Source organism: Vidua chalybeata, chromosome 12 (assembly GCF_026979565.1).
Source record: "Vidua chalybeata isolate OUT-0048 chromosome 12, bVidCha1 merged haplotype, whole genome shotgun sequence".
Lineage (NCBI taxonomy): Eukaryota > Metazoa > Chordata > Aves > Passeriformes > Viduidae > Vidua > Vidua chalybeata.
This window is the reverse complement of record NC_071541.1, coordinates 17,567,871-17,578,901: the sequence shown is the minus strand read 5'-3', so window position 1 is coordinate 17,578,901 and position 11,031 is coordinate 17,567,871. Positions and strand designations below refer to the sequence as shown.

Below are 11,031 nucleotides of genomic sequence, written 5' to 3'. Positions count from 1 at the left end.
ATATTGAGCTTCAGAGGCTCTGAAGCCCTAGTCATGGAATATATTAAGACTCAGTTCCTGTTTTGTTGCAAGAGCTGTTTTGGAGACAAACAAGTCTATACTTTGTGATCTTGGTCAAATTGTGTGGTTTGATCTTCATTTTCATTTGTGGTGTGGCAGGAATTTCCTTACAAGGCAGATAATTAGGGGATTAAATTTAGCATCCTTCATGTAAGACTTCTTGTTTCAAAGGCTGTAAAAATTTATTGAATTTTCAGCATGTTTTGTTTTTTAGTTTTAAGAATGCTTTGGAAGGAATTATTTTTAATGTTGATTTGTAATTTTATTTATGCAGTCGTGATGCAAAGTGGGATGTATGGCAAGCTAGAAGTCTGAGTTGGCTTCAAGCTGATTGATTTTCTTCAGCAAAACCTGGATGGATCCTTTTCATCAATTAAAATCTTTGGAATTTCACAGTCTCCATTAACTGCATTCAACTTATTAGAGTTGTCATTTTTTCCAATCTTGTTTCTGAGCTGAAGACACAAGAAAGGCTGTTCTATTATTTTATTAATTTAGGGGGTTTTAGCTAATTGAGTATGGTCTACCAAACACATTTAAAATTTCCAAATTTTAGTCAAAATGTTCTTGGGATAAAGTAGAAAGGATCACCAGTGACCTTGAGGTGAATGGCCCTGATAATAAGAAGGTATAAATTACATTCAATTATTTGGCCTTTTCCTTATATTCACTGTCTAACTGTAAAAGATTCTTAGGTTTCTTTGTGTTTGGTGGGTTTTCCTTGGTGAGTTCTTTTTTCCTTTCCCTCCAAAATTTACAATGGTCGTATGAAGTATAAAGGGGAAAAAAAAGTGCATTTTGTTTATAGAGGGTTTAGGGAGCTCAAATGAAGCCAAGCTGGGGAAGTTAGACCTGAGGACTGTGTTGGAAACATGATCTTCATAGAATGGCAAAGGTCTGGCCCTGCTATCAGATGTCTGAAAAGGCCTCAAGCTCAAAATTTAAAATCCTCAGTTGACAACTTTGAAGTTGTTCAAAAAGTTGAAGGAATTCTGTGGTTTAGATAAGAATTGGTGATGTTTGTTCCTGTGAGTGAGGGCACAGTAAAAAAGGGAGTGCATAGTCAGATATAACAAGGAACTGTGAAGGCTGTAATTTGGCTCCTCGTAAAGCCTGTGGGTAGGAAACAGCTGTTGGCAATGTCATTGAGGCTGGGCTGCACTTCAAAGTCACATTGTAGGCACAGGAGCTCTTGGCATCCCAATTTTCAGGCCTTAATTGGCAGCCCAGCACTGCTGTCAGCAGCCACCTGCAGCCTCTGTGAATTCCATGGATGATCTGCAAAGGTGCTTCTTACCTGTGCTTGCCTTTGGCAGAGCTGACTGAACACTGGGGCTGTAGTGGCTGCTGGATTTATTTATCCTGTGCTAGAACTCCTCTGAAAAGTCACTGACTGAAGTGTAGAGCTCAGCAAATGGAGATGCTGAAGGTCTTGTTCTTGCAGAGCCTCCAGCCCAGCCCGAGCCCTCACAGGCTTTGGTGGTGTTCTGCTCTTCATGGAATGGAAAGTCATTCCAGGAGCATGTCCCTGTGGGAACGTGTGTTTTTAAAGGTTATGGAAAAAAGGCCATCAAATCATATCAACAGAGCTGAGACAAGGCCTAATCTGTTTGAAAAAGCAAAGGAGGACAGAGCTGTGCCCTGTGTGAGGCTTTCTGTTGCCTCTGACCTGAACCTTGTTGTGTGGTCCCTATTTATTTCCCATTTAGTAGGTGGTATTATGAGATCCAAACTCTGGCAATCCACATCTTGAGCAGCCTGTTTTCAATGTTTTGCTTTGTTTTGCTAAGAGCTCCTGGGAAGAACATGTTGAGCAACTGAAAACAGTTGAGCTTATTGACCTTGTAGCATGGGAATTAATTATAATCTCATAGGAACTTATTGAGTAACTTCTACTAATGAACAGTGATACACTGAATTTTTAGGGCTGAATTCACTAGAAGCATCTATGCATTTAGAAGCAATACATTAGGATGATTGGTTACACTTGTGCATGAACATGTGCAAGGAACAATTGGTACTGCAAAAGCCAAGTATCAAGTTTCCTGGCATGTTCAAATTTATAATATGTGAGGGGTTTTGTATGACAATATCAATTTATGGTAGTGGATAGTTGACTTTGAAGGACTGACAGAAGAGGAGGGATGTAACATGTTTTCTGAATATATTGCTGTGTTAGAAATCTTAGAAGGATTTAATAGTATATTGGGAGAGGTTATGGTTTTTTTAAATAGATGGATTTTACTTTCTACAGTAGAGACATCTAAATAGGGTTGTACTCATCATGTAGTGTTTCTACTAACACAGTAACAAGTAGTCATAAACAATTTACACTGGAATAATTAAACAAGTTAAAAATTGATGTAAGCAATATTATGTGTAGCAAATAGTGTCTGGTTATTCTAAAATACCCTGAATTATATGAAATTATAAATCTCTGCTGAGGAGAGTCACTGTTGTCAGCTGACACTCGTGTTTTTAGTAATTGAGTAGCTTGTTTAATAAATATGCTTTGCGTTATACTCTGTATTTTTATACAGCTTGCTTTGGTTGTTCCAAGATGACTTTGGGCTGTGCTTTCCTCCCATGTGGAGTTCTGGGAATACTTGTCTGGTTTTGCAACCACTGTTTACTGGTGCAGGTATATTCATTTTCTTGAGGCAATATTAGCAGTTGGACCTCAAACTTTAACAGAGTCTTTAGTTTGCCTGATTTGTGTCTTATATAAAATTATATAAATGATCATAGTATATGACAGGTGTCTTGCACTCACTAATAAACATTGTAAATAAAAGAACACAGTGTTCTGGGAGGAAAGTGAGGAAGGTAATGGAGCTGAGTGTCTGTTCCAAAGCAGGCACTTCTCATTTATTTTGAGCAGAACTGATGACTTAGTGCCCTAAACTGGTAGATGTCTAAAAGAGATCATGTGAATTCTACCATAATAATTTATATTAATACCTTATTCATTAGCTTGTTTCGTTCATTTATAGCTAAGGACTTCCTGCAATTTTGGTTAAAGAGTTAGTAAATGTGCTTGCAACTTGACATTGTTCTCAGGTTTGTATCCAATCTGAAAATCATATGATTATAAGCTTTTTTTAGGCACTTCCAGGCAAGGATAAAGAGTAGTTGTCTAAGTTATTTGCCAAAGCATTCCTGAATGATCATGAGTAGGAAAATGTTTTGCATTAGCAGAAATTTTCCCCTTGTACGTGATGGAAAGTGCTTCCTATTTACGCTCTGGAGTGCATTTAAGAGTGATGGTCTTTGATTTTACAATGACTACAGAATGTGTTTCTTTTCTTAAATACCTATTGCTCTAGAAATATTCAAACAAATACAACTGTCCAGCCTGGTGGTGCAGAGGATTCTGCCAGGCAGCTGCTCAGTTCTCTCCTATAGTCTGGAAACTTAACATCAGCCTTAAAATGGTTCTTAATTTTTATTATCCCTTCTTTCTTAAAGTGAATAAATCCTCTCCTTTTAGCACAGACCTTGAAATGTTGGCACCACATTGCCTTTATGGCCTGCAGTGCAATTCTTATGCAGCCAGAATCTGTGACTTGGAAGCTTTCATAGAAACACCAGGTGTTATTACACCTCATTCTGTACCCTGACATATTTTCTTATAAGGAAAGATATAATCTCTCTACCCTTTATTTCCTTTGGTTACTCTCCATTTTTATCTCCATTTTGTTTGAACTTTCTTTAATATTAACAGTCCTTTGGAAGCGATGCTCATGCTTGACATACAAAATAAATGTGTCTGTTGATTTATAGGAGTTAATCAAATCAAAAGGGTTTCTCTGTTGTTTGAATAATTTGTGAATCACAGCTCCTCCTTGGCAGAGCTCTGGGCTGGGGGGGGTGTCTTATTTTGATCCTATCACTCTGGCTGGAAGTTGTTTCTTTTATTACCTGTTCTGGGATCCTTAAAAGGCCTTACCGTGAAGATTTGAGCAAGGCTCACACTAAAACCAGTACTCAGAGAATCACGGAATGATGAAAGCTCACCCAGTTCCAGCCCCTGCCATGGGCAGGGACCATCCACTATCCCACGTTGCTTCAAGCCTTGTCCAACCTGGCCTTGGGTACTGCCAGAGATGGGGCAGCCATAGCTTCTCTTTCCATTTCATTGAGGAAAAGTTGATCTGGGCATTACAGACCTTCCATGGTAATCTGGCAAGTGTGTCCTTGTTCTCTCTTGCTTTCAACACCTTCTCTTGCCTTGTCCTATTGCTTTTTGCAGAGTGGAGTAAATGCCTAAAGCTGTTTGGAGCCAAAATATAAACATCCATAACATTTTTGTTCTAAAAGAATCAATTACTTAAAAAAAATATTAACTGGGTCTTAGGGAATGGCATGAAATCGGTGCTTTGAGTGATTAAACTCTAACAGAACTGAGCTGATAGTAGTAGCTCCCTTTAAAAATGTCAGTTTTAATGCAAGACAGCTGTCCAGATCTCCCTTCACATCTTTGCCAAACACTTGGCTTAATGCTGAAACTTCTAAATAAGTTTGTGTGTTGTGAAAGCAGCCCCAGAATGGGGACTGGGGTTGTTGTTTTGAACTGCTAATGACTGAACTAGATACTGGGTTTAGCCATGGTGAGATGTTTGAGTAGAAAGGTACCTTTTAGAAAGACAGAGCAGTGCCTTTATGAAGAAGTTGCACATCTGACAGATGTGTTTTCCATGCTCACATTTTCTCCTCTTCTCAGTTCCTGTGCATTCTGATTTTGGGAGGGAACTGTTCAAGTGGGAAGCATACATTACCCTTTCTGTCCTAAGCACAAGGCACTAGAAGCAGTATAAATCCATAAAACACAGTGTTGCTAAGGCAAAGCATTCCTAAAACAGGAGTAATGAAATATTGCCTTACACATGTGTGCTTCAATGGAACGCGCTCAAGGAAAACAGCACCACGAGTTGTAGTTAGTTTATGGTAAGAAACATTTTATATTTTTAAAATACTCACTTTGTTTGTGCCTTTATCATAAATAATATACAGGGCTTTTATAAAGGGTAACTACTTTTTTCCTTCCATCTATTAGCGGGAATAGGAAGGATATTGAAGATTGGGTTTAGATCAGACTTAGTTTCTATTTTTCTGAAATAAAAGGCTGTGGGTTTATGAATGCTAATTGTTAACTGTGGTCCTGACAGGGGAAACAAGGGATCTCTTGGCATGTTGGTTAAGGAAGTACTTTGGGGGGCTGGGTGTGATAATGATGGTGTGAGGTTTGAAGTGTTTTCTTCTGTATGGCATCATGACAGACTTTTTCTTCTTATCAAATATCTCAAATTTACAGGCCACTGTACAGGAGCATAGTTTGTCAGATCATTAACTTCCCAGGTTAGGTAGGTGTTTGCATGGAAAATAGCTCCTAAACGTATCCCAATTCTTTAATCTCAAAATTCATCCTATTACGTGATGGTTCTGCTGGTTTGCACTAAAGGACAGCATTGTGTAGTCAGGGACTATGGGGGTAAAATATTCTACTTTTGTACTGACATTTAGTTTTGCTGAAAATTATCTGGCTTTCTTTTTCTATGTTAGTAACTTTTTTAAAGGAATTAAGTCAAAAGTCTTTTTCCTTGTAAAATCTAGTATCTGAGGAAATACAAGATACCAGTAATATTAATTTACAGGAGGGTAACATCTAAATAGAAACTGAATGTATTAGCTTAAACTATAAATGAAAAATATGCATTCTAAAAAGCCAAGTAAGCTTTCCTGAAGTTATTAATTTCTAGGTATTTATCACTTAATTTTTCTTAAGCAAGTAATAATTAAGCTGCATCACAATATTGCTGCTGGAGAAATTAATATAGACAGTTGCTTTTATTATTCTTGCAGGATAATAGATTGTTCTGTCACTTCCTGAGTCTGGACATCATCTCACAAGGTTAATATAAAAGTGGTTTCTTCATGCTAAAAATTAGGCCCTTTTTACTGACTTGTGGCTCCCTTGTTGTTCCTTGTTTTGCCCTGGAAAAGAAGATAGAGGTGACAGAAGGATAATAATGGTGACTGTATGTTCTTGGTGGCCTAAATAACATATAAATGTTGGTTAAATAATATCTTTTAGAATGGCAGGCCAGCTTTCTTTTCCACAAATGAGTTAACATGCTCTGTGAAGAGTGTTTCTGGAAGAAAAATATTTTCATTGGTCTTTATGTCTAAACAGCTTTTGGAAATGCCACTAGCTGAAGCATTAAGAGGCAAGTCCATGCTTGTGTCTGTGACTTTCTCCCTCTCTGTCCCTCTGGAAATTTTCCATCCTCTGGCAGCCTGACAGCTCAAGATATTTTCCATTCTCAGCAGAGACTGTAACACCGTAATTGTTCCTGCAAATGTAATTGTGAGGAGAAACTGTTGATTTCAGTGTTTCTGCTTGATTCTGACAGAAAGCTTTGTGCAGGTGATGGGTAGCACAAGTGGCATGAACCAGGTGTGTGATTCACTTCTTGAGGGGCTCTCTATATGTGTGGTTACTCTGGTGCATCCAGGCTTGTTAAATTCCCTGCTGCTGCACAGGGAGTTTGGGGCAAGGCTTGGCTGCCTGGGGAAATGTGTGAGATTCTCATCAAAACTGAGTCTTCAATGCTGCTGTGCCAGAAATCTCATGGTTGTCACATTTCCCCTGGACAGGGATTTGAGACAGGGAAGTGTTCATGCATAGGAAAGCCTGGCTGTGAGGGGTGTCCACTACAACCAAAGCAGCACAGTGGTTAAATCCAGAGCCTGACTGTTCACTTGGGTAGGAATGTTCATATCTTATATGAAAAACTGCAGCAAGGCTGCATGTTCTGTTCAGCCAATCTTTTACTGGCTCACATGGGCTTTGAGAAACATCCCAACTTGCTTCAAAATATTGATTAGTTTTGGAAGTCTCTTAAATATAATGCAAGTCTGTTTTTTTGTTTATTTCATACATAACCTTGTCTTCCATCTCATGTGATTCACTGAGTATGGAGGGTAAATCCTGCATTTATCTTAGCAGATAATTTAGACTGTGGTATGTGATACGTGGCATTTGGAATTCAAGTCAGATTTTCATTTACTCCAGAACTTTTCCATATGTTTCCTATTAGTAGCTTTGTTCTCAAATCTCTAGTCTCCCCAGAAAGGAGGGAAAAATCCCAACACAAGCCCAAGAAGCAGTGTTGAACATAAGAGAATGAGGAAACATTCTCTAAACATAGAGAATGAGGGGAAAAAAAAGATCCTTCAGAACACAATTTCATTATTTTTAGTTTAGTACTGCTTTTATTATTATGCTGCTGTTAAATTCTGTTAAAAATGAAATGAATTTTTTTTTTTTGTCTGTTGCAGTGTACCATAGTTTTTCTGGATAAATAGTGCAGTATTTTAACTGGCAATTGAATGAATATGGAATGAGTATCTTCAAGAGATAAAAGCAATTTCTTTCTAGGACATGAGTAAATGCTTTTTGAGATTACATTAAATTATTCTAAAATTGCCTAACAGTGAAGTCATATCAGATTTTCTATGCACAACCTGGTTTAGGTAGCTGAGATATTTTGCTGCTTTAGCAAACAGATATGGAGGGTTAAAAATTGCATTTCTTAGTTTATATTTTTCAATTGCTCTGGTCTGAGTCATTTCACTCACTTTTGGGAAATGCAGGTGCAGGAATTCCTAATGGGATACTCATGAAACATTTTGGAAATTTCCATTATGTTTAAAATAGTCAAACTTTCCCTTCTTTTTTTTTTTTTTTTAAAGAAAAGAACCTTTGTAACTTATTTCACTCAGTATCTTTTAATCGTTATTACCAATTATAACCAATTTTGACACAGGATAGAGAGAAATATTTATGTGCTTGTTATTAACTTGTGGAAAATAGCAGCTGGGCAGAGGAAAGTGCTCCAGAGAGGTCCTTCAGCTGGGAAGGGACAGTTCCAAATCCTGCTTAGGAGCAGATGGAAGGCAGGAGAGGACAGAGCTGTGAGTGACCACTTGGCACATGGCTGGCTCTGGCCTTTGGCAGCAGAGAGGTGCTGTGGTGTGAGGCAGAGAGCAGCTGGAGGGACCTGAGGCTTGCACAACTCAAATCCATAGGAATCCAGTGGTCTGGAGCTTCTTAGCTCTTGGAATAACTTAGTGACAGCAACACTGGGAATGAAGAGTTGTCTTCATCCCTTTAAAGCAGCCCAGGATACTGTGAGCTGTCCTTCCACAAAGAGCACGTTGCTGGCTCATGTTCAGTTTGTCCACCAGGACCCACAGATCCTTTCCTGCAAAGCTGCTCTCCAGGTCAGCCATCAGCCACCAGTGCATGGGCTAATCCCTCACTAGGGACAAGATTTTGGGCTTCCCTTAGCTGAACTGCATGAGCCCCTGCTGGCCATTCCTCCAGCAGCATAACCCCAGAGAGTCACATATCAGTCACCAGTGACCTTGTGAGTGTGCTCTGCCCTGTCATGCAGATGGATAATGAAGCTGGGAGCAGAGCTGGAGCCAGCACTGACCCCTGGGGTACGCTGGCAGTTCCTGACCTCCAGCTGGAATTCACCACGTGGCCTCTCTGCGCTCGCTGCCTTCCAGCCCATTTTCAGCCCACCTCACTATCTGCTCATCCAGCCCAAACTTCACTGTGCTTTTAGGAATTTGCAGCTCTTTGTTCTTAACATCAGGCAGCGAGATCCAAAAGCTGTGCTCCTTCTCTGTCCATCTGTCCTCTTCTCCTTCCTGACACTTCTAGCCAGCTTGTCTGATACGCTGAATTCCTGCAGGTTTCATCCTGGGCAGAGCAGGAAGACACTACTAATACTGGAAAAAGGAAATAAACACTTCCTCACCTTCTGTAATTCAGTCTAGCAGCAGAAGATCCCTAGATCTAACCCTAGATCATATGAAAGAAAATATATTTTATTGAAGGTATGTTTTGATTTACATTGTGTATATTTGCCACAGCTGATGGTGGAAGTTAAAATAATGATTTAGCAGTATCTTATATTCTTTAAACTTTTTGTATCTTATTAATTTTGCTTCTCTTTGTCTACTAATGCTGCAGTATCTTTTGTATTGCTGTGTTGGAAGTACTGCATTAAGTAGGTTGATATTGGGAAAAGGGGCGGGGAAAAGACTTAGAAAAATGAGACTATTACATCCCTTGGTAATTTAATGGTGTAGAGCAGGACAAAGAACGCAGGGTTTAGCAGCACTCACATAGTACTTTAGTACTCAAACAGGCCCCTCTGCTTAATCAGTGTTTGTGACGTTTACTGGGCTCTTCCAGTGCTCTGACAATCTTTGTCATTTATTCTTTAGAATGACTTTTCCTTCTATTTGTAGCCACAGGCTGCCACCCTCTGGTGAAATTTGTTAACTGTTGTGTAGGGACCTGGCAGATTTTCAGAAGAGAGAAGCCCTTTAAAGTTTGAAAATCTTAGATGGAATAAATATTCATTTTTTTTATTAGAGAAATGTAGATACTTGTACAAGGAATAAGTAATGAGAAGGATTTATATCAAGTTTCTCTTTCTCCCTCTTTCCTTTCCCTGTAACATTTTTAGAGAATGTAAAGGTGGAGTTGATTTCTTGACAGATTTTCTTCCTATCTGCTGATACTGAAATGCCTTGTTCTGTGGGAAGATCACTGAACACTAGTGTGTTATCATCAGTTAATGACTATTCTGTTAATTACATTTTTGTCCATGTTCAGAAACCATTGCTGAAACTGCATAAGGTGCATTTTATATCATAATGTTTGTGTGCCACTGACACATCCACCTGAGTCTATGTTAAAGCATGCCAAAGATGCAGTTAACTATTATCACCACAAATGCCAGCTGAAGAATGATATCTGAAAATAGTGGCGGGTAGTTGAGCATAGTTTATTTTCTCTTAATTGACAGGCATCCTATCAGTTTGAGGTGATCTAGGAAATTGCTGCTCTTCTCTAAAAATAAAATCTACAGGAAATAGTTAAAATGAACCATTTTGATACTTCCCTGCTGTAATGAAAAAGTGTCAGTGTAGTTTAAGTCACAGATGAAATTTTTTAAAACTTCTAAGCTGGCTGAATTTGCTTGGAGGACGGTGCAGACCTAAGCAGATGATAAAATAGTTTGGAGGCTATTTATTAACAGGAAGGGTAGAGGTATTTTCTTCTAAAGTAGTGCTGCAGTTTCTTCTGTGAATGTTCTATGCATCCATGGGTGCTGACTGGAGAAAGTGTTTCTCAGTCTGGGTGCATGGCCAGAGGAATGAGTGAGAAGGCAAGGGAGTTTTTAAGGCTCTGGAAGGATAAGATCAAGACTATATGGTTTTCTACCTCTTAGGACTTTACTATATTTTTACAAAGCTTTCCCATTATAGTAGGAGTTCAGTAGCAGACTTAAAACTTCAGTGAAATTCTTACACAAGTGATGTAAAGAATTCATAGATTTAGAGAGCACAAGGATGCAGTTCCTGTTGTCCATTGCATTAACCCCAATTAGATAAGGAATTATTTGCATTCTCTGTTGTGTTTCCTTTTAAACCTTACCAGTAAATTAGTGTATAAAAATGTACTGCACAACATTGTGAGTTTGTTCTTTCAGTTAATCTACAGAATTGGAATCAGCTTTTCTGCTGGTGTTGACATTGCTGGAATGATGTAACTAGTATTGCAGGAGTGTTTATGAACACATATAAACTAGTGATTCATAAAGATGTAATGATTTCTCTGCTACCTATTGTATTTACTAACATTGCATGGGGTTATTAGTTGTTTATGGTACTTCAGGCAGTGGAGTCTGTCCTTAAGGGAATGTTGGTATTTGCTAGGAAATGCACTCCTTAGAAACATCTCCAGAAGCCAGGAATAGAAAGATGCTTGGTCATCAGCAGATTTCAGGTTTTGTGTTCTGTTTAGTCTTCTGTTTTTATTCTGCTTTGAAGTGTGTTATGGAATTTCGATTTGCAAATATTGTTCTTCAGTAAAAGCCTCCCCTG

At 38.7% G+C, this 11,031-nt stretch overlaps 1 protein-coding gene across 2 annotated transcripts in view; it reads left to right on the top strand.

The window, feature by feature from the left end:
- Positions 1–11,031, top strand: part of CENPP (centromere protein P) — a 114,089-nt gene that overhangs the window by 40,768 nt on the left and 62,290 nt on the right. The window lies entirely within an intron of this gene.